At 45.0% G+C, this 24,959-nt stretch overlaps 1 protein-coding gene across 4 annotated transcripts in view; it reads left to right on the forward strand.

Annotated features, from left to right (window-relative positions):
- The window catches only part of ATXN1 (ataxin 1), a 1,146,771-nt gene that overhangs the window by 752,671 nt on the left and 369,141 nt on the right, over positions 1 to 24,959 (forward strand). For 2 of the 4 annotated variants that reach the window (XM_086965155.1, XM_086965156.1), the window contains exon 6: positions 15,254 to 15,316. The exons of the other annotated variants lie outside the window; for them this stretch is intronic. The gene's annotated coding sequence lies outside the window, so the exon portion shown is untranslated. The remainder of the gene's footprint in view (positions 1 to 15,253; positions 15,317 to 24,959) is intronic. 4 annotated transcript variants of the gene reach the window in all.

Here is a 24,959-nt window from a genome sequence, read left to right on the forward strand (position 1 = left end):
CGTTTCTATGCAAATAGTACCAATTTGCCCCATGTAGACTGTGTCATCCCAACTCACTATTTTGTGTACAGACTGACCTCACTTAATTTCGTAGGGTGAAATCCTCTACCTCTAGAAAATGCCTTTGGGGCTTTCCTTTTTGCACCCAGCCTATTGGAGAGTGGCTTCCCCTGTCTGCATGAATAATCTGTCTCCTGAGATATACAATACCCAACAACGTGGCAAACTGTATCTATACTGAATGATGAAAACGTATTGGGTGTGCATAATTTGTGACTTGCTTTTTAGATTTTGCTTGCACATCGCTTGCCCCGTGCTTGTGAAATCTCTCATAATTATAAAAAAAAAAATCTTAAATGGTCTTACTATTTCATACCACTGGTCGGCTTTGGGGCTTACAGCCTGCCTTTTACTTACCATTGGTTGACTTTGTGGGCACTCTCACTTCTTGTTTCTTATTGGTCAGCAGCACCAGGTTTCACTTCATCAGGTTTCACTTATTATTTCCTCTTCCTGATGTTTGGCTGTTTCCTGGAGCAGGGACCAAGCCCAGTTTCCGGTCAGCAGCCGGTGTCCTTCTACTGGCCGCATGCTTATCAAGGTATTTTTTTTTAGTTAGGTTCTAGCACTCCATAAGAGTGCACATGTTTTCTGACGGGCTCCCCTCCTCCATCACAACCCCTCCACATCGTTGCTTGCACCCAGAGCCCCTCCCCAAGTGGTTGCTTGCACCAGCACCCCTGCATGCTCGCCTTTGTATGCACTAATTAAACAGTAAAGCTGCAGATGGTTCTGTGGTTTTTCCAGGCACTGCTCGACTCTCCTTATCGTTTGCTGGCTGGCCCACCACAAGCAGGATGTGAGCGGTTTACTAGCAGTGTTTCTTCTCTGCATCCACAGTAATATACGTGTGCTTCTGTTAAAAAAGAGAAGGCCCTTAACATATGGCCATATTCAGTTCAGTTCAAATCCTTTACTGGGCAATTGCCTTGAAAGTACACATCATCAATCTAAAAAAACTTGCAATAAAACGAAATACTATTCATAATCATGCCTGCTTCAAAATCCAAATTTTACATATTTTACAAGGCCAATCACTATATAAAATGCAGTTGAAAACAGAAAAAAGAACATCATCATGGTGGACCATCTGATAAAATTCTAAAAAGCCTCATTGAAAGCATTTATGTGTGTGACCCTAGGAGTCATACTTTTTCCTAATTATTAATGCTCAGCATATAAATATACGTCCATATATTTATAGTCATTGTTGCACATGTCATGATGTGCACATTGAAAAACTGGCAACACCCACTAATCATAGTGATTCATGCAATCCTACCATTTTAGGTGCCTTAGCCGAGCTTTTCCTGCACTTTATTCGTAACCATTCCAGACGCTAGCCACTGAATGCATGTCTGGGCCTTGCTGACGAGCTGTCTGGTATGCAGCATATGTAAAAAAAACATTGATAAAGACAGTAGATCTTGCATAGGTGAAACCTATTAGCTTGTTGGTTTTTCTTCTTTCCTCTCTCCACAGGTAGCGGCGTTGACAACTTTCTGCCTTTTCTTTGCTATGCCCCTTTAACCTATTCATTTTCCGTATTTTTGTGTCAATCACTCAAGCTTGACAGTGATACTGCTTCACAGTGTTGACATATGACTCTTTCGTCCCCCTTTTTACACCACAGGGAAGTCATATTTCTACATCTGAATCCCCATGAGTGGCTGCTTCAAAATGGCGGGCATCTGGCATGAAGCCCATAGCAAATTGTCCGTCCTAACCTTCTAGAAAAGTAACTGAATCACCCGTTTTCTAATCTAAGAGTAGTTGTATTGGCCCTGGAGGCAGAAAGATACACCCTTAAACGCCTGATAGATGCACTGTCTGTGCGTCAAACACCTTCTTCCGCCAGAGTCATTACACCTTCCTCTTGCCCTTTATTTTGTTCATGATATCTGCGAAAATTACCTTAACTTAATCCCTGGTCTTGGGATCGGCTGAGAAAAAATACTTCATGCTTTCAATGACTGTCCCGTCAGGGAACCAATAGCACACGCCTATCAATGAAAAAAAAACACACAACACAGGGAGAGTCTACAAAACAAACAAGTTACCTGCTGTGCAAGTCAAACCACCGAAAGTACAAACCCCTCCCTGGGATTAGAGCAAAGTGCAAAAGTTATAAATAGAAGTAATTTACGAATGGAATGCCCCCTTCCTTTGAGCAATTCCCCTGCCTGGTTCCCGCTTGCAAACAGTGGCCCCAGTCATAGAAAACACTACTGATTTAGACCATTATGGGCCAGATGAACGACCATTGTAAATTGCGAGTCGCAATTTGCGCTCGATTGCGAGTCGCAATTTCCTATGTACAACTGTGTCCGAGACAATGTTTTGCAATTCTCATTGGGGTTGCAAATTGCATGCCACATGAATATCAATGAGGCACTCGCAATTTGCGACCCCATTGAGAATGGCAGGCCCTCCCAGGTATGGTGGCCTGCTGGGATCAGCAGACATCCATGTCTGGAACTGCTTTTAAATAAAGCTGTTTTTTAATGCAGCCTGTTTTTCTTAAATGAAACGTTTTGTTACATTTATTAAGGGCAGGTAGTTGTCCCTGGAACCACTGCCTGCCCTTAAAAAATATCTTCCTCTGCATTTGCAAAGGGGAAGGTATCTCCTGGGGACCCCTTCCTATTTGTGACTGCATTACCACTGTCTTGAAGAGGGCAGTATATTACCAGTGCTTTGCGACCACAAAACAATTATACATAGGTCTGCAAGTCGCAATTAGGAAGGACGCCCTTGGAACGCCCCTTCCTAATTGCAAGTCGCTAAACACTATATTGCGAGTCACAATATTTTGCGACACGCAAAATAGTGTTAGTACATGGCCCACAGGTATTTTGCATGCGCAAACGGGTCGCAAACCTGTTTGCGCATGCAAAATCCTGTCGTACATCTGGCCCTATACGTCTAAAAACTCAGTCAGCGCTTCTACAGTGCAGTCAAGTAGCCTCTATTTGGGGATCCTTTCGTTACCAGTCCGACCATTGGCTGTTTGTGTGTGCTCATAGAACAGAACAGGTAATAAACTTGCACCCAATGATAATAGCATTATTACCTTGACCACCATAATACAGAAGTCTAGCACAGAGTAAATTGCAAATGGATATTGTTTAGAAAGTGCTGCAGAACAAGCTATACAGATTAAAGAACATGTATGCCAGCAAAAAGACAAAGCAGCACAAAGCCATCAACAATATAAAGCAATAGATAACTAGGAGTTGTTGTGGCATTTCCAGTCATTTCAACACAAGCCATGTTCTTTTTCATGGTACAGCAGCAACACAAAGTGCTCTCTATTCCTTTTTACAAGCATTCCATGTTAGGACTATTCTTGAATGAAGTACATCTTATGCCACTGCGGTGGAAACGATGGGATCTGAAATAGATCAGAAAGTTGGAGTTTGGTAGGCCATGGGATATACATTTGTGAATGTGCAAGGAAGTATATAATGGAAAAACACTTCTACATGTATGTCTTAAATCCCTGCTAAAGTCCGGTCAGGCCCTCTCTGTAGTGTCCAGCTCGACTTGTCTATTTCGATGTCCTAAAGTGCTGTAAGCATCCTTCTAACACATTTTATGCTGCTTGCCACATCCATTTTCTGTGGCTCTGCATTTCTTTATTCTCAGCGATTACTTAGAGCCCATATAGTAGGGCCCGGGTCCTTAAATGACTCTGCTGCTGGATCTCCTTTCCCCATCAATCAATTAATCAAGCGTTTGTTGAGCGCAACTACTCACCCGTAAGGGTCTCAAGGCGCTGGGGGTGGGGGGTGCAGGTTCCAGTCCATCAAGGAGGGTGGTCTGTCGAATAGCCAGGTTTTGAGAATTCTTGCGAAGATGGGGAGCGATTTTGTCTGTCTGAGGTGGAGCAGAAGGGCGTTCCAGGCTCTGGCCGTGAGGAAGGAGAAGGAGTGGCCTCCCGATCTGGTCTTTATGGTGTGGGGGACCACGGAGTAGAAGAGCTGGGCTGATCGTAGGGTCCTTTGGGGTGCATGAAATTTGTGACAGCTGTTCAGGCCCATTTCTACCCGCTGCTCTCTCCTTACCTCAACCCATTGTTTTCCATCTGGTTGCACTCTAGGACCCTTACCTGATGCTTGCTGATACTCCATGCCTCTTTATCCACTCCTCTTATCAAAGCATTCCTCTATATGCTCCAGAAGTCCCCCAACTACTTCCTTTACTGTCCATTTTCCCCACTGGGTACACTTCTCTTTGCACCTTTAGGCCTCGTCCTGTCTCTTCTTCCTTTACCAATCATCTTTGCTCTCACAACAGTCTTTTAATTTGTTTGCTCCTGCAATCTTTTCATTTCTTCCTTGGCTTCGTCATATTTTGAACCAAGTAATTTTCACCGGGGTGTAACACAATCATGTTTGGCTTTATCGCCCACTTATTGATTCATTCTGTATTGGCAACTATTAGGGCTCTCTCCTGTCCTGTTGGATGAACATTGTACTTGTGATTCCTCAAGTGGACATACGCCAAATGTGCCAAATTAAATGTTTCCACCATGAACCCCATGTAATGTACAACTGAATGACCACAAATGCATACTTTCATTTTAGGGTAGTCAATTGCCAATGATCCTAAACAACAATACATGCTACTGGTGTCAACACGTCTCCTGTCTCACATTCTCCAAATTTACAGGCTTGTGATCCTTAAGTGTGTTTGACCTCCATCTCCCACATGTATTGCTTGGTTTATTTCCCATCAATGCTTTGTGCCCTTCAATAACTGTCTTAAGCTTAAAGGAATGGGTCCCAAACTTTCTTGTGGGCCTTCCTTATGCTTCAAAAACTTCCTGAGGACCCTAGACCTTTTCTCCTTTTCACTTTCTACAGTCCTCACGCATGTAGAAGTTCCATAGTCATGGCCTCTGTACTTGGTACTGTGTACCTAAGGGGGCAATATCAAGGCTCAGTCTTGACCCCCTTTTCCTTCTTGTTCATTTTTATTTTCTAACCCTGTTGCAGAATCCCACATCTCCTGTGTGCATGTCTGTGAGACCTAAGGGCCCCAGAAAGCACCACTTAAAAAACCTGACACAACAATATTGCTGCTCACTGCGATTATATGTTTTGGATTCCTGTGTGATTATGTCTTTTAACATTGGTGATGGCCCTTTTGGCACCCAAGCTTTTTTCTATTTTTTCTTGTCTAACCTTCCAGTAGTCTCTACAGAACTCCCCAGAAATACTTCCTGCAGAATATGTGCCTTCCATCATTCTTGAAGTCGTTGATGGAGATAACCATATCAGCGTTTTCCCCCAGGAATCCTATAGCATAAACCTTCTCCTCTCAAGAGTTTTTTCTGTTGTGTTACTTCATATTATCTCAATTCTGACAAAGTATATCCAGACCTACCTCTTTGTCAGAGCTAGTGAACTCTCTACCAAGTGCCTAGCCTTTTGTTCTACATTTCAGATGTCAAGTAGAACCTGGGTTGCATGTTCCCTCGCCTTCAGAGTAACCAGTGTATAGGAGATAAAAGCATCAGTTAGTCTGTTTTTCAAGCTTAGAATCGGCATTCCCCTAAGCAGTTTGTTCCATTTCAGGCATGATAACACATCCTAAGCACTGTCAAACACGTTGGTATTTTCGGAACAATCTGTCCACCACACCAACCAATGTTCATATTCATTTAAATCACTCAATCAGCATTTGTAGAGCATGGCACTGTCACCCGTGGGGTTACATGGGCGCTGGGGAGCACAGTTAAAAAGGCATCCTCTTATCTACCCTTTCCCTGCCCTCCAAACACACTGCAAGAACAGGGAGACACTCCAGAAATACAGTGCTGTGCTGCTTGACTTGTGATCCCACAACAGATGAAAACCTGATCCACCCTTATCAAAAAAGATGGCTACTTTTCACAGGCAAATCTGAGGCAGTTGAGAAATGTTCCAAGCAATTTCAGGTCCTCCCCCATCCTCCTTGTCACTCTGATGGGGATGTGACGTTTTGCCTCACTTCGAACTATTGTTGCCATTTGAGTGCAGAATCCCTACGCGGCACCATCCCACAAAATGCACACATCAGGAAGTTCTTGGACTATCTCTGTCCACATCTGTTCCTGTTCTTCAAGACATGAAGACCCTCACTTGTTCCAAAGATTACCTGGATTATATGCTATCATATCCAATGTGATCACAAGGAACACCAATGATTTTTAAGGTCCTTCCTTCTTCCTTTACAGCAACACACCCGAATTTCCTCTGCCAGTTCTTCAACGCATCTCAGCAGCCTCTTTGTCTCCTCCCAAGAAGCTGTTGAGATAGTACTGCATGTGCTCAGTCGATGCATGGCGATAGGTCTCAGAGAACATACACTGCATGTATGGTGCTCACCCAACACCTGACCTTAAATTGGAAAGCCCAACAAATGAAAGTCACCTGGATGTACCAGCAGCCGTTGAATGCTAACGTAACATCACTTTTGCTATTTTGACAACTCTGACACTGTATGAGTAACACACTGACAAATCTGCCTGGTCCATAAAATAATTCACTAACTGTCCCTGTGGCCACGACAGATGAGGAAAATAACCGGAATTCCCTGTTTTCTTTTTTTTGTTAAAACCGTGCCTCGTGGTAAAATCTTCAAGCCTGGTATGGAATATGCTGCAATGGACCTGACTTCCTCATCTCTACCACCCTTTTCTCTGCTTTTCCATCACAATGCTTTTAATTACTTTGATGTCTTTTAAGCTCTGTGCCCAACTGCCCACATTTGAATCATGACCTTTTATCGTCAAGCCATCTCTGATTCCTGTTATGATCTTCCTTGCCCTCTCCTGGTCAGATAGACCTCAAGACATTCTTGAAGTTGAATTGGGTTACATGTCTTCCCCTCAAATGCTCCTTTTCCATTGTGCTTCTACAAGCCCCTGAGAGTCCATCTGCCTCCACACTCTAACATTGCAGGAAGAGTTGACAACTCCACACTTTTTGTGCAGTTATGCTTGTACTGGCAGAAGCAGACATACCATTGTTTAATGGTCATCATGACCCTGGAGTTATGACTGTTTTTTTTGTAGGAATTGTACTCCTTTAGAGAGCAGGAACATGGAAAGGATGGATTGGAACCAGGAAGCATGCTGGCCAATTGAGCTAAACCACTCGTACTCATAGTACGGCCCGCGGGTCGCCAGCGGCCCGACACGCCTTCACTGGCAGCCCGCGGATCTTGCCTTGCAGTTTCCATGGCCGGCAGTAAACACAGATGACCGCAGGAGCATACATAGTGAATACGTATTAAATAGATATTCACTGCGTATGTTCCTGCGGCCATCTTCTATGTTTACTGCCGACCTCTGAGCCGTCAGGGCACCTTCAGAATGTTACCCAAAAGGTCCTTTAAAAGTCAGCTGCACGCGCTTTCCCAGCTGACTTTTAAGGGCGTTTGGGAAGCTTCCAGTTTGGACAGAGATAGATAGAGACACAGAGACAGACAGAGGCAGAGAGACAGCTAAAGACACAGAGACAGATTGAGACAGAAACAGATAAAGACAGGGGCAGACAGAGACAGAGACAGGGACAGACAGAGACAGGGACAGCTAGAGACAGTGACAGGCAGAGACAGGGACCGCTAGAGACAGAGACAGAGCCAGATAGAGACAGGGACAGACAGACAGAGGCAGAGACAGAAACAGACAGATAAAGGCAGAGACAGATAGAGGCTGAGACAGTTAGAGGCTGAGACAGACAGAGGCAGAGAAAGATAGAGGCTGAGACAGATAGAGGTAGAGACAGATAGAGGTAGAGACAGATAGAGACAGGGAGAGACAGATAGAGGCAGGGAGAGACAGATAGAGAGAGAGACAGATAGAGGCAGGGACAGACCGGGATCGATAGAGGCAGAGACATATAGAGACAGATAGAGACAGACAGAGGCAGAGACAGACAGAGATGGAGACAGATAGACAGGGACAGACAGACAGGGACAGAGAGACAGATAGGGCAGAGACAGATAGAGACATAGGCAGAGACAGACTGAGACAGACAGCGATAGAGACAGATAGAGGCAGAGACAGATAGAGGCAGAGACACATAGAGGCAGAGACACATAGAGACAGACAGAGAGAGAGGGAGACAATATAGTGGCTCAAGAATATCGACAGACAAAATATCGTAGTGCAGAATATCGACTTTGGGTAAGTAATATTGATGTAAAAAATATCAAAGTGTTTAACCCCTTGACCGCGGCCGGAATTCTGCGCCTGTGCGGCAGATTCCGATCGCGGGTGTGATCAGCACACGCCCACCGTGATGCATGACGGATGCGAGCCGTCATCAGCACGCAAGGGGTTAATATAATTTGCAAAAACATAGATGTAAAAAATATTGAAGTGTTTATTATCGTTTGCAAAAATATAGATGTTAAAAATATCGATATTGTATTAATGTAATTATGTTTGTATTTATTTTGTATGTGTGTGATGCATGTATTTTTGGTATAAGATTTGTTTTTGTTTTTATTATCTGTGTAAAAACTTTAGTAGTTATTAAATTTTTTTGTTCTAATTTTGCATCTTTAGTTGCATAGTGGGTTGTGGGTTTATAGGGGAATAGGGTGGGAAGTTATTTAATTGCCTCAAATTGTAAAGCACTCTGATATCCTTCAGGATCAAGTTTACGCTATATAAAACTTTATAAATAAAAAAATAAAATAAAGAGAGAGGGAGGGAGATGGAGAGACAGAGAGGGAGGGAGAAAGACAGAGGGAGAAATCCAGAGGGAGGAGGAAGACTGAGGAAGGAGGGAGACAGAGGGAGGAGGGAGACAGAGGGAGGTAGACAGACAGAAGGAGGAGGGAGACAGAGGGAGACGGACGCAGGGAGATAGAGGGAGAAGGGAGACAGACAGAGGGAGGAGGGAGACAGACAGAGGGAGGAAGAGAAAGAGGGAGGGAGACAGAGGGAGGAAGACAGAGAGAGGGAGTCAGAGGGAGGGAGAAAGAGAGATAGAGAGAGATGGAGGGAGACAGACCAAGGGAGACAGAGGGAGGGAGACAGATGGAGAGAGAGAGGGATAGAGAGAGATGTGTGTATGTTGAGTCTGATGGTTCAGTGGACGAATGCATCCGCTGCAGGGGCCTTTGTTTAACCTCATAGTCCCAGATTTTTTTTGTTCTAGCCCCTCCCCCTCTGACCCCGCCCCCACCAGTGCGGCCCTCGGCCACAAACCACACTACAAATTTGGCCCCCGAGAGAAAGTTAGTGAGTATCCATGAGCTAAACCAAGTTAGACCACCAACATTTAACCCTGGCCTTCCAGTTCATACACATATATATTTTAAAAACAACAGTTTTGTCCAAGAGTTTTTGACAATGTATGCTAGGGAATTTAATAATTGTAGCTAATGGGGGAGGGAAGCACACTTCCTGCACCAATTCTCCCAAGGAATTATGGTAAGGGTTTGCCATCCTGTGATAATAGTTATCCTGTTCTATTAACCGGGGCAGAAACACCCTCCTCTCTTCATGTCATCTCCCCTTGCACCTCACCTCCACCCACAGCAGCTTAAATATTTTGACGTATCCCACTCTAAAATCTTCTCTTTCATAATCTTCAGCAAGTGTGCTCCAAACAGTTTTGTAATACTCATACTGTTTTCCTTTTTGCCTCCTCCCCTCTTTTGCTATGTCCTTCAACTTTCTGTTCCCACGTCTTCCACCTCTTTACTGGGGATGCAAAATATCCAGCAGATTGCTTATTAACTCTTAATTCTACGTTTTTTAACCTCTAACCCATGTTTTGCGCTGCCTCTCCCATTGTGCCTCCTTCAATGCTTGGTTGCTACTTACATGTTACAACTGTCTCCCAGCTCTCTTTTCTCACAGGAGTTGGCTTCTTTCACTGCCCTTGACCTTTTATTTCTGTGTACAACCTTGCCACTGATCAGATAACAATGCTGCCCCCCTCTCTGCCCTCCCAATTTATGCTTTCTCATCATACAGCACTCCCTGGGACAAAGGGTTGCCACTTTTCCCATAGAAAAAAAAATGTCTATTTGTTAACATTTTATAATTGTGCAAAGGCCCAGACATGATACTTAAAAATAATTTTATATAAAATCATCAATCAGGGATTATTAAGGCAGCTCTAGAACACTTTTCAAAGTGATTTCTTCCTGTTTACTGTTTAAAGTACATACAGATAAAGGGAAAAATACCAGCTTTATATGATGTATTTCCATTTAGTACAGATCGTAATATAAACATATTGGTTATGCCAGTAAAAAAGCGGCCAGGTGGCAACCGTCCTGGGAAACAATGGCCATATTTTACTCTTTCTCTAGACTGAGGGCTAAATCCCTTCATGACTCTACCTCCCCCGAACCTCCACCAACTCTTCCCCACCTCTTCTTACTATATTTGCCTCTTAGCTATTCCTGATTATTTTCCCTCCTTTTTTAGGTCGCAGCCTAAAGACATCTTGGGGATATTCAGAAAGTTGACCTAGCAATACATTCCGCCCATTGCTTACTATTGGCTTTGTGGTTTGTACCTCAGTTGTTCTGACTATTTGCTGGCTTTATTTGGTTTAGGCTGTCCAGCTCGAGTTTGTCCCTGCCGTTGCCCAAACCATGTTTACTGTATTCTTCCACAAACTCACTTTCTGTAAACAGGCCTTTAATTCTTATTGTTATCTTGTCACATTTGCTGTGCATTCAAAGACAGAGGTCTAATGCCAGGCTGTCTCTTCAAGGGAGCTTGATGATGAAAGTGAGAGGATTTATGTGAGATTCGAGCTGGCTGCTGGGGGAACTGCTTGAGCAAGGCTGTACAATGTTTTATTTTCTTCTATTGAACTGTGCTGATGATCTAATCAGTACATTGGGTGATGACATTTCCACACATTATTGTCTATGTGCTGTATACTTTTATCAGTAAAACTGAATGTGAGTTCGGATGTAATGGTTATTTCAATTGAAGATGTGTTGTCTGTAACGGCAGTATGCTGTCATACCATGTATACTTCACGTTCTCCCACTCCACTCTACTCTGCACCACTCGATGCCACTCTACTGTACACTATGCCTCTCCACTCCACACTGCATTACTGCATTCTTCTCTGGACCACTCCACTGTAAGCCTCTCTACTCCACTCTACGTCAATGCACTCTAATCCACACTAATCTACTATGCAACACTGCACCTTTGCAACTGCACTCTACAGCACAACACCCTTCTCTGCAATACTGCTCTCTATGACACTCCACTCTACGCCAATGCACTCTACTCTGGACCACTCCACTCTACACCAGTGCATTCTATGCCAATCCGCTCTACGCCACTCTAATCTACTCTGCACCACTGCACTCTACTCTTAAAAAATCTACTCTACCCCACTGTACTCAGCACCACTGCACTCAACACCACTCCACTCTACTCTGCTCCACTCTGTGCCACTGCACTCTATTCCAATGCACTCTACAGCAATTTACACAACACCAATATACTCTACTTTATGCCACTGAACTCTATTTTATGCCACTCTACACCACTGAACTCTATTGCAATCCACTTTAAGCCACTCCAACCTACTCTGGACCACTGAACTGTACGACACTCTACTCTATACCAATGCACTCTACAGCAATTTATCCAACACAAATATACTCTACTTTATGCCACTCTACGCCACTGAACTCTATTTTATGCTACTCTACACCCTGAACTCTATTTCAATCCACTTTAAGCCACTCCAACCTACTCTGGACCACTGAACTGTACGGCACTCTACTCTATACCCCTGCATTCTACTCCACTTCACTCTACTCCAAAACAATCCACTCTATGCCACTGCAGCCTATGCTTCTCTATTCCACGCTGCACTACTCCACTCTATGCCACTCCACACCATGTGACTGCACTGTGTGCCACTTTACTCAAAATCAATACACTATATGCTTCTTTACTCTACGTCACTCCACGCCACTGCACCACTTTTCTCAAAACCAATACACTCTATGCCACTGCACTCTACGCCTCTCTACTCTACAGCACTGCACTCTACGACAATTTACTCTACATCACTGCACTCTATGACACTCTACAACCCTGCACTCCCTGCAACCTCACTATCTGTCACTAAACTCTATGCTACTCTACTCTGTGCCGCTCTACTCTATGCCACTGCACTCTACTCTGCACCACTCTACCCCACTCTACTGCCCTCTAAGCCACTAATCTACTGTGCACCACTACACTGACACTGCACTCTATGCCACTTCACTCTAAGCATCTCTACTCTACTCTGCACCACTCTATGCCTGTGCACTCTACACCACTCTACTATGCACCACTGCACTCTTCGCCACTGTGCTCTCAACCACTCCATTCTAGGTCACTCCACTCTGCGCCAGTCCACTCTGTGTCACTCCACTCTGCAACACTGCGCTCTAAACCAATGCACTCTCCGGCACTACTCTATACCACTCTACTTTATCCTGCACCACTCCACTATATGCCACTTCACTCTACTCTGAACCAATCTACTCTACACGACTGAACTCTATGCCACTGCACTGTATGCCACTCTGCTCTACTCCACTCTACGCCACTGCAATCAACACTGCTCCACTCTGCTCTACACCACTGCTCTATGCCACTGCACCACTATACTCTACCCTGCACCACTCCACTTCACTCTGCTCTAAAACAATCTACTCTATGCCACTGCACTTTACGCTACTCTGCTCCTCTCTGCGCCAATCCACTCTATTTATAAATAAAAAACTATTTAGTTACATACAATTTTATGTTTTGATTTAAAGATACTGTATGGGGATATGAGGATGAAATTGGTCTAAACGAATGTTGTTGTATATGATATATACTAGTATCTAAATTGAAACACACAGAAAGGAATTCTTTTTTGGTTCCAGTCCACCCTATGCCACTGTACTCTACGCTACGCCACTCTATTCTAACCCACTGCACTCTATGCCAATTCACTCTACATCATGTTACTCGAAGAAATGCACCCTTGGCTACTGTACCTATGTCTACTACTTTTCACCACTAAACTTTACGCCACTATATTCTTCAACATTCTACTCTATGCCACTGCATGTTGTCACTCTGTACCATTGTGCTCTGTCACTGCCCTCTAAGCACTCTATTCTACTCTGCCCCACTCTACTCTGCACCACTCTACTCTGCACAACTCTACACCACTGCACTCTATGCCACTCACTGCACTTTGTGCCATTGCACTCTATGCCACTTCACCAATCCACTCTGTGCCTATGCACTCTACAGCACTCTACTGTGCACAACTCCACTCTACAATGCACCAATCCAGTCTATGCTACGTCACTTCACTCTGCAACACTGCTCTCTCCACCACTGAACTCTACACCCCTCTACCCTGAATTTCTCTACTCTATGCATATCCTCTCTAAGCCACTCTAATCTACTCTGCACCACTGCACTCTACGACACTTCACTCTACTCTGAAACAATCTACACTATGGCACTGCAGTATATGCCACGCTATTCCACTCTGCACCACTCCACACCTCGCCACTCTATTCTACACTGCTGCACTCTATGCCACTGCACTCTACACCAATGCTCTCTATACCACTTTACATCACTGCACTCAATGCCAATCTACTCTGCACCACTGTACTGTACACCACTATACTCCATGCTGCTGCACTCTACGCAATTCTGCACCATTGCGCTCCGTCACATTATTCTACACCACTACGCCACTGCACTGTACAACAGTGCACTCAATGCCACTCTACTCTGTGACATTCTACTCGGCTCCACTCTACTTTGCGCCACTTTACTCTGCACCACTTACTCTATGGCACTGCATTCTACTCTGCACCACTGCATACCACTCTACTGCACTCTACACCAATCCACTCTATGCCACTCTAATATACTGTGCACCGCTGCACACTATGCCTTGCTACTCTACTCTGCACCACTCGGCTGTATGTCAGTGCACTCTATCCCTTTCTACTATGCACCCCTGCACTCTACACAACTCAAGTCTAGGCCACTCCACTCTGCAACACTGCACTCTATACCACAACTCTATACCACTCCACTTTATCCATCACCATTCCACTCTACACCACTTCTCTCATCTCCGAAACAATCTAGCCCGTGCCACTGTACTCTACGCCACTCTACTCCATTCTGTGTCACTCCATGCTACGCCACTGCAATCAATGCTGCAACACTCTACTCTGCACAATTTACTTCATGCCACTGCGCTGTGCCCTGCACCACTCCACTCTACTCTGAAATAATCTACTCTATGCCACTGCACTCCATGCCACTTTACTATATGGCACTCTATGCCACTGCACTCTATGCTATGCCACGCAACGCCTCCGCAGTCTACGTTATGTCACTGCACTCTAAACCACTGCACTCTACACCACTTTACTCAAAACCAATGCACTCTAGGCAAATGTACTCTACACCACTTTAGTCAAAACAAATGCATCCTCCGCCACTACTCCTATGCCAACTACTTTGCACCACTGCAATTTAAACCACTATACTATACAACCTACTACTTTGCCACTACACTCAATGCCACTGCATGCATACACGAAACCTATTGGCTTTGCCAATGTTAGCTCTCTCTTTTCATCTCCAGAGTGGGGGAGACACACACAAGGACCACTTTCAGGACACTCACTGATACTGCCCATCTTGTAGGGCACTGCTTGGGTCTTGTGTGGGATTTTGGGGGCTCCTGTTCCCTACCAAAGATTCCCACACCACCCTGCAGCCCAGAGCACCCCCTCGTGGCAGTGGACGTCACAGCAGGAGTGCTGTCAAGATTGACCTCCCCATGCAACAAAAAAAACATTGCCGCGAGGTAGTTTTCCTGCCCTCCACTTCGTACCTCCATGTTGCCCAGACATGTTCCTAAACATCTCACGCGCAGTCCCCTTGTCAATGGAGCGCTTCCATTTTACACCCCGTTCAGAGCCCTGCGTCTCGAGTGGCTGCCAGGGAGGCTCAGCTGATCACCCTGCCAGGCCCAGGTAGCCTTTGATGTGCGCTAAGAGAGTTTCCATTCAGAGAAAGCATCGCTTGTTCGTGCTTCCTAGAGAGCTCCGCCACAACAGCGCAGCTGGCGCAATCAGCGGCCATGTTAACCGCGCCTTGAACTGTCTCTTTCAGGCTCCCACAGGCGACGCCGTCCCGCCTCCGAAGACCGGGGACGCTGAAGGGACCCTTGTACAGGTCAGTGTGTTCACCAGACTTGAAGTTCAAGGGTTTCTCAGCGCTTTCCCGCCCAGAGATGTTCGGGGTGCTATATTTCAGGCAAGCCCTTTCTTTCATGGCGCGTCACGCCCTGGCTCATTTACCAGTCGGCGGGATTGGGAGGTGTCGCTCTTTGGCAGGCGGACTGACATTCTTGTTTCCACGGCCGAATGCCGAAACACACGCTTAAGTAAAAGTCACAGTTGTAGCCATCCACCCACTCGCACTGTAGCTTTGTTAGGGATTTCTAACAGTCCACAAAATTGCATTTTCAGTAGCAGGCGTGTAATAAAAGATGACAAAAAAAAGTTAAAGTGCCCCTCATTTTTTTCTTGGTATTGTGGTTAAAAAATCAAATGAAAGAGAAGTAAATATCATCACCTGCTTTGAATGCAGGATTGTGGGCGAGTTTCATGTATATGATACAGTGGTCGAAGAGTATTAAAAAAGGTATCGGAATTGGGAACGGTGATGCTCTGCGTAAGGGGGAGTCTTAAGAACTAAGGGGCAGATTTACAAGCCCCTTGCGCCACTTTTTCGTCATTTTTAACATGGGATAAATGACGCAAAATTGACGCAAAATTGGCGCAAGGGGCTTGTAAATCTGCCCCTCAATATTCTGTCATATTTTTTGGGTCTTTCACCTTCTGGTAACTACATATAAAATAACACACCCCTTAAATGAAAATGAATATGTTAATCAGTGGGAAATGCACGATCTTACATTATGAAACCTCTATTCGTTAATGCACTGCCAAGTCCTGGTTGGTGCATCGCGGAAGAGTGACTTGTGTATGTTTAGTGTTGCACGGTCCCATTCTGTGACAGAAAACACTTTAAACATGTAAGTCATTATTTTAAACTTGCAATGCACACAGTAACATCAATTAAAGCCAATACAGACTGTCAATCTCTCTTTACATTTGCAGATTGACCCTTGTGCACATTTACATGTCTTTCAGGCACCCTGGTAAGATGGTTTGTTTAGCTGTCTGCCCACCTTCGGTTTCACAGCACAAGAGACTCCCTGCCTTACACTTTGGCTGAAGCCTTTCATCTCTCGGAATTAACCGTCCCAGGACGGTTGACTTTTGATGAAAAGTAGGGGAAATGTTTTTCTTGAAATTAAAAAAGTATGGGCACGTAGTGTCCATCAGATCCTGCCACTTCGACCAATGATATGATACAATTAAGAACGTGCTTGAGAAAGTAAAGGGTAGGCACTAGGCTGGTCCAGCAAAATGGGTAATGTTGTCAAGTGCCCAGGAGTCAGTCATCAAGAGCATTACAATAAGGAGCAGAATTTACCTTTATTCGACTTGCATACGCAGCTCGAAATTCCTTCTTGCACAGGTAGGCACTGATGAAGGAAGCGGGATACATACATTGACACGTTTACTTAGGCCTCAAATGCACACTTCACTTTACTTATGAGTTTTATCTCAAATATACTAGTGGTAAAATAAATGGAAAGCGCTATAAAGTGCATTTTAACTTGCACAGTGATAATGACGTCTTTCTGACCTGAGGTGGATAGATATATATTTTTTAAAACTGTTTTTAACCTAGACGTGTGCATTTATACTAACAGCAGTATGTATGTGATGCTGTGCAGTATATATTGTCCCAAACATAGATTTCTGCTTGCTTCAGCCAGTACATAGACACCTACTTTAAAATGCTCAGATAAGCTCTTTGCAGCTGCTTTCAAAATGGCGGAGTCTACTAAGAAGATGTCACTGATCATAGCATTCTTAACCATCAGATGCAGTTGAAAATCCAAGACGTCGTCCATGTTTGACGTAGATGCAATTTGTAGGTTTATTATAGAAAATTGTATGAAAAGCGTTTGCAATGTTCAGATCAGCGAACTAAGACAGCAAATGATTTTCTAAAAAAAGTGACAAAACAAAATGTATACGATGGAATTGTGGTTGCATGTGATGTGGAATTGAGCTATTTTGGAAAGAAATTAATTTAAGAGTAATGAGTATTTGTTTTTTTTTCCTGTACCTAAGTTTCCGTGCTCAGTAGATTCGAACAGGCTTGTGTATTTTTATGCATATTTCCATGCTTCACGTTTTTTATTAATTAATTTTTTTATTAATAATTCTCACTTGATGATATGTTGATCTGGTAGTCTTTTTGTGTGTGCATGTTTTACAATAAATCAATCAATCAATATTATTGTACATCTAAAAAAATTATACCAGGGCTTTAAGTGGGCCGGGTTCTGCCGTTGCTCAGCACTGGCAGTTCTAAAAAACAGATGCTGACACAGGTACAGGCCCGGACTGGCCATAGCGGGCACCAGGCAATCCCCCGGTGCGCCTCAAGGGTGGGGACCGGTTTTGAGCCCCTGGGGGCCGATTTTGTTACTGGGCCGTTTTTGCAACACCTCCAACCCCCCCCCCCCCCCTCCGAGTGGGGAGGGGGGGGGCGGCCGAGCACTTTGCCAGTGCCGGTTTTGGTTCCCAGTCCGGCACTGGACAGGTACCTATCGGGCTCTCCATTTCTGCCATCACCCTCAGGGTGGTGAAAAGTCTTAACTCTGCAGCAGTACCACCCTTCAATACCTGTGAAGTAACTACAAAAGACTCATAGTTCTTTCACAGTCTCATCATTTCAGAACTGAAAATTTTTCAGTAACCTATACAACGAAGTCATAGTTGTTTTTTTATTTATCTTATGCAACTAACAACCATTGACAAAGCCAATAGTCCTGTCTTGTAGGTGAAACGTTACTTGTTGTATTATATATCTGGATTCAGCCAGAAGCAGCAAAATTTCAGTCATGTGGCACACTATATTAAAGACAGATTTTTAGCTTATGTGTTTTCAAGCCACGCCCTTAATTAGTTCAGCGATTGCCCCCTTTGAGAGACCCCCGCCCCCACCCCCAGTTTTTTCATCCCACTTAATGCCCTGAATTAGACCATGTGGAAGGGTGCTGACACTGAGCATCTGCTGCATTGCTATGACGCCACCAGTTCTTTGTCACGTATGAATAAAGTTCACTTTGGAGATTTCAATAAATTGATACTTATTTATTGTACTGTTTGTGAAAACACATTTACAATAAAAACACAATACATCAAGTCTCACATGCAGGTAAGGCAGTGGCTGGAGTGAGAAGATCATGTACCCATGCTGTATACTGTGGTGGGTGGCATCAAAATATGAATTACACTACAGTAGATCAATAAATGAATAGGGCCAACTGAAAACTCCTGTGAGAATGAATAGTATATATATATATTTTTTATATTAAAAACACAAGGTTTTGGCTAATTCCAGACAAAATAAAAATCCTTGCATATGTTTATAAAGGCAGGAGATGTCGGTCAGCCTTCTTCACTAATTTGGTCTGTTGGAGTGTCATTCACATTTTGCTTTCACCAGCCACAGCATAGGGCAGCTGCTCAGCCCACTTCATCCACTGGCTCTCTAGCCCTGAGAGTGACAACATTTTCTTGCTCACAAGTGTACAGCTGCCTGGAAAGAAGTGTGCTTCGGTGCCAGTGATGGTGGCCTGGACTGTTAGGTCACTCCCGCATTATTGTATTTGTTAAATGTTTTCTTGATTTATTTTGCATATTGCAGATGTTTACAAAAAAAGTACAAGTGGTGTGTTTGTGAGAGAGCCGATTTGAGTAAAAGTGAACTTACTCTTGCCCATCTCAGGCTGCAGCCCTAGAACCCAGCATTGAGAGTTTGTGTAGCATCGCCATCCCTGCAGGACCCCTGCGCCTGTGTAGGAAGCACAGCCGCCAGGTCCATCCAGTGAGCTCTTCCTCCAAGATGATTTTCACTTTCATTATTAATAGGTAATTCCATTTAAGAGCAAGAGAAACAATGAGGCACAAGGAACCTTACCCTGCTAACATTGATTCCGCTAAGACACCGGCATGGCATAGATGTCTGTGGAGGCTCCTTCTTCTAAATCATAGCCCTGATCTTCATTGATCTCCGAGTTTTGCAAGCAACAGTTTGTTAAATTTGCATCTACAACTTTTATCCCTACTTCCCCAGCTGGTTCCGGTCCCCCCATCCTCTCACCTCCAGCAAAATGCCTAAAATCCAAAAATAATAGGCAAAAGCAGCTCCCTCAAGGTATTGTTTTCCTTTCTGGACAACTCCTGGATCTGCTTTTCTGAGCACCGGTTCCAGGCAGTAAAGTGTGTTGTTTGATTGAGTCACCTGGACAGTGTCCCTCCTGTCTGATGTGGTGGAGAGGACCCTTTAGCCAACCTTGTAGATCAAAGAAATGTGGCCTTTGGGTGCATAGCACTTTCTGGCAACAGTCACGCTACCTCCTCCTACTTTTAGCTTTTCTGCATTGCCTCAGTCCAGCATTTCTGGTCCCAGGATATGTTGCCCCATCTTGCTGACCCTTACCGTGGAAGAGATATCACCTGCAACCTGCTCCATATCACTGTGTTAGTGGAGAAGTGTGGCTCACTGGTTAGAGGAGGCAGACCCTGATGCAAAGGTCAGACCCGGGACCAGGGTTCAATTCCCGACGCGGCAGGGTCTTGAGCTCAAAAATGTCCACGGACTCGATAATTCTCGCCTCGGTGCCTACTGGAATCATGGGTTCACACTCTGCAACTCTGGGCAATAGCTTGCTTAATCTCCACTACGGCCCCACCGCGATGGGATGCCTGGTCTTCCCCTTGGGGATGCCCAGTAGGGGTTATCTCGCAGGGAAAGCCAGGACGGGTTCCCAAAGCAAGCGCTAGGAGACCTGTCGGTGATTTGGCGCTATATAAATCGAAATTAACATAACATAACATAAAGTTGAAGGCCCTGCTGTGTCCTCGCTTCAAAGAACTTGTAGCATGTATCACTTTGGCTATGAATGCACTAGCTTAATGGCAGGCCTATTACTTTGTTGAGACTTGTTCACCGCAGCTCATGTATGGCCTGGGAAATTGTAGCACTTGGTGCATCTGTTTCACCCAAGAAATCTAGTCTTGTGACCCAATGTACTTTTTGGGAAAAATCACATTCTCACTACTGCTTTAAAGGTGTTTTCATTATGTCTGCAACCATAGGATGCCTCTCTAAACCTTCTGACCCTCAACATAGGAGATTGATTCGGAACGGGCAAGTTTCGTGGCAGGCGTATTCTTTATGCCCTCAGGGCACATCAGCTCTCGTCTGGTGTCGGGGTAGATCTAAGGGCTGCAGCCAGGTGTCAGGACTCATGGCAGGGGGCTGGGATGTAACCTTTACATCTCATTTAGCTTTACCAATCATGCCTTCACAACAAAATTCCTTGTACAGGTTGCATGGTAAAGGCATTTGTGGTAAATATGCAGTCGTTTTTATAACCATGTGTTAAGGCATTCGAAGTATTCACATGCATTGTTCCGTCTTACAAACGGTTTATATACGTGGAGTGAGGTATAGAAAATCTATACTCACCTGTTGATATTTCAGTTTCGATATTTTGTCTTCTATATTGTTTGCTATCGCTATTCTAGTTACAATATTCTGGCTGCACACCACTGCATCGCCTCCTGTACTTTCACTAGGATGTGTGCCACAGTTTCATTGGTTTGCCTGCATTACATTCCTGTAAACCTGTAGCCTCACGGTATTGTGTACACTAGCCCCAGTTTCCCCAGCATATATCTAGTATCGCTCCTCAGATTCACCAGGCTGTATGAACAAAGATGCCATCGAAATCGTAGCAAAACTTCACCAGTACTACCAGAAATGGTCGACTGGCAACTCTTTGGGGTTAAAACCAGGACTAATTTCCTTTCCAGATCTGTTGTTTCTCTTCTTTCCTAATGTCCTGTGGGTGGCTGTGAAGATAACCCATCTTGCTGGCTAACTGAGGGGGTATCTTCCATTGGTGCAGCAGGTGCAGTGGCACCATAGCCCACTGGACACTGATTATTGCTGTTTTTTAAATAATTCAGACAACAGCCAGGCGAAGTCCATTTCCTTCCTTGCACTGTGGCCCACAACCCACTGACCAGGTTACTGCTGGCAAACGGGGAGCAGCTCTTCACATTTAAAACTAGGAGGGCGTTCAGCTGGATCAGCGCTTAATTTGAGCCAGTGGTCTCCGGTGCTCGGCACCGCATTTATTTGGGAACATTGGCACTATACCAGTCTGCCACATGGTGGCGCTGTTTGTGTAATTTAGAGATGAGCAGAACCACAGCTGTGTATTAATTCAATACACATTAAAAACTATTAATCCTGACACCCACGCCATTCGTATAACTTTGGGGGCCTGGAATAATCTGAATAATCACACTTATAGGAATGTTATGGTTGGTAGTTGCTTAGGTGTGGTTAAAGCTGCAGTGGCCTCCTGTCAAGGGCTCTGGCAGATATTGTATTACACATTAATCAGTGACTGTTGGAAATGTGTTTATTTCCAGTCCCTTCTTCTGATCCTTAAATGATGTTTTAGTTCAGCTACTGTTGTACCCTGCACTTTATTTCACACTTTTATCCTGTGAAAGTATCATGTTGCTGCATAAAACAAAACTCCCTCACCACGTGCATCAAAAGACTTCACTCTAGACTTGCAGGGCAGGAAACACTTTGATCACTCTTTAAACACAAGCTTTGGGTGTAATGGCCTCCTCTGAACTCAAACAACCAGAGAGCAAGCCTCTGTTCTTGTGACTACCATGTGGGCTGAGCTGCAGTGCCCTAATCAGATGAGCAAGCCCCGCCCCTGTCACATAGAGCTATACAGGGCCTTTGTGAGCTGCTTATTCGAGTAACACTTGGCAGCATTGGGTGAGGGCAGCACAAATGCCCATCTGAGATACCACCCAGAGGCGGCACATTGGCGCACGCTAGGTATATCGCACATGCTGATTTATCTGGCACGTCCAATCAGCGCATTTTGGTGTGGCCTGCTTGACTAAAGGGGGCTTGCCTATGCTGTAGAAGGCAGAAGAAGAAATGTGAATGACAAAACAGCAGACCAATGGACGAAGAGGGCAGACTGAAAGCCCCTATTAGTAAGTAAACTATATATTTATAATTTTAGTCAAATTAAAAGTTCTTCGGTCAGAAGTTACTGCCCTCTACATTAAAAAGTGTGTGTGTATTTCAGTACAATTTACAGGGCAGTTACGCACATCAGTTGAACGAAAATTGCATAGTTGACATCTGTGCTGATATGCAAACAGATGCCATTGCACAAGCCAAGTTTGTATGAAGGGATTGTGCAAATATGCTAGTGTCTTAACTTGCAGTATGATCGGTCATACGTTCTGGGTGTGGCCCAGGGAACGCCAGCAGATCCCTTACTTGCAGGGAAACTTGGAATATCGAAACTTCCGCTGGTGCAGCAGGTGCAGTGCCACCGGGACTCAGAGGCCTGAGGGATCAACTGAACCCTAATTATTGATGTATCCTACCAGTGGAACAGCAGCCACGGGGCCAATATCCTTCCTTGCACAAGGGCTCGTGACACACTGGCTACGCCACTGGAAACTGGCATCCCTTCATGGTCTCCTCTTACCCGCTTTGTTGAGGTTGGCTTCTGGTGTCAGCGCCCTGGGGCATTCCATTCACCGTTTTACAATGTTTATATGTTCCAAGGTAACAAGAATACAAACAAAAGTAGTGCCAGTGTGTGTAAGGCTATCCTCGTTAGTGTCGTCACAGGAACCATAAAAAATGAAGTCCTGCTCTCGGTAGCGTGCTCCCATGCTGCTTCTGTCAGGGAAGCAGAGGAAGGCAAAAATGATGAGGCCAGATCTTACATATTTGTTGGCGACGAGGTTGTACCGTGCTACTCTTCCACTCCACGGCCAAAAGGCCCTCTGCCGGTGCTCCTTGTGAATACATTACCTGTGCATTGTGGGCAGTTGCCATAGCATAATTTTGCAAATCAAAGGCTGTCGGAAACGGTGCTAGGATTTTCAGTGCAAAGTATCATTTGTCTCTTGGAGCAATCAACCTATATACCAAAGCAGCAATTGTTCAGGACGTTTCAGGTAATTTGGTGTCACACTAGGTGCTGTCCCAGGGCAGCTGCCTTAACCTCACCCTATGGAAAAGGTGGCCCTAAGTCGCATGTATCTGTGGGCTTCAAAGTGCATGCAGCCAATGGCCTAGCAGTTTAGAGATGGCCTAGCAGTTTAGAGTTCTGAGTAACTTCAACTGAAAATGGCTTTTAATGCACCTTTCATGGCCTTCAACATATCCATTCCTTCAGAGCGGGACTGTTTTGAATGTGTGATGTGGTACTTGTTGTCCCACAGGTACATACAGCATTGTCATAACTGTTCAATTTGAGGCATGAAAGCAAAGCTGTGATGCTGCTTTTTCAGCTCTTTCAGGCAAACTTCTGAAATTGGTTTCAGACTTGCAAAGACTTTGCGTCAGATTTGCATTACTTTTTTAAGGCAGACCTAATGCAAATTCTACTAATGGTATTTAGAATCCAGCGCAAAATGTAATTTGTGTTGGATTGTAACCGAAGTAATGCAATGCAGGTCAAGGTGCTGTACTGCGTTAAGGGGACATTCCATGTGTGGTGCATGGGCGTTCTCCTGCAACTATACATAGGTTTTGACGCTGATCTCTACCTACAAAGAATTGTAGACAGGTTTTTAGTAGGGGTGGGCGGCCAGCTACGCTCCGTCTGCGGAGTATGCGTAGTGCCGCCTACTCCGCATTTTGCGGAGCTGGCGGAGCCAGGCGGCACTCCGCAGACGGAGCGTAGCTGGCCGCCACCCGCCTCCCTCCCGCCCTCCCTAAATACTTTGAAATAAAGAAATGAAATCATTTAAAAAGCACTTACCTTGCCGCCGCTGCCCGCCGCGTCCCCGGGGCTCACTTACTTCCGTCTTCCGTCTTCCGTACTAATGCGCATGCGCGGGCGGCCGCGCATGCGCATTTTCACGAGAAAATGCGCATGCGCGGCCGCCCGCGCATGCGCATTAGTACGGAAGACGGAAGATCGCGAGCCCCGGGGACGCGGCGGGCAGCGGCGGCAAGGTAAGTGCTTTTAAATTATTTAATTCTTTTATTTCAAAGTATTTAGGGAGGGCGGGAGGGAGGCGGGTGGCGGGGCTGGCGGCCAGTGGTGTTTGCGGAGTGGGGCTACGCGGAGTGCGGAGGTGGGCGTAGTTTCTCGCCCGCTTCGCGTAGCTCCGCGAAGCCCCACTCCGCGAACTCCGCCCAGGGTTAGTTTTTAGTGTGAAAATTCTGCGTCTCCCTGAGGCAGGCATAACGAGGAGAAATGCTTTCAATTCTCCTTGTTTTTTTTCCTCTTTGCATTTCTACTACATTCTACAGCACCCATAAAAAGCGAGAAAAGCCCTAAAGCACATTTTTTTGTACAGGAAGGAATCCTCACTGCACAACAACTATGCTGACCACAACGGAGACACCTTTGCACTATCGTGCGGGGGTCCATGTGTTGGCGCATGGCCGCCAAAAGAGCACAGGCACAGGACGGGAGCAGAACTGCGCCACTTCTTAGTAGATATGGCACAATGTTTGCTCTCTCTCATATATGCAACACAGGGTACGGAAGTAACTTTACTTGCTGCATTGAGTGAACTCTTCATAAATCTAGGCCTCGATCGTGATACATTATGTGACAAATGGACAGAAGATGTTGCCTGAC

Source organism: Lissotriton vulgaris, chromosome 4_1, assembly GCF_964263255.1.
Source record: "Lissotriton vulgaris chromosome 4_1, aLisVul1.2, whole genome shotgun sequence".
Classification (NCBI taxonomy): Eukaryota; Metazoa; Chordata; class Amphibia; order Caudata; family Salamandridae; genus Lissotriton; species Lissotriton vulgaris.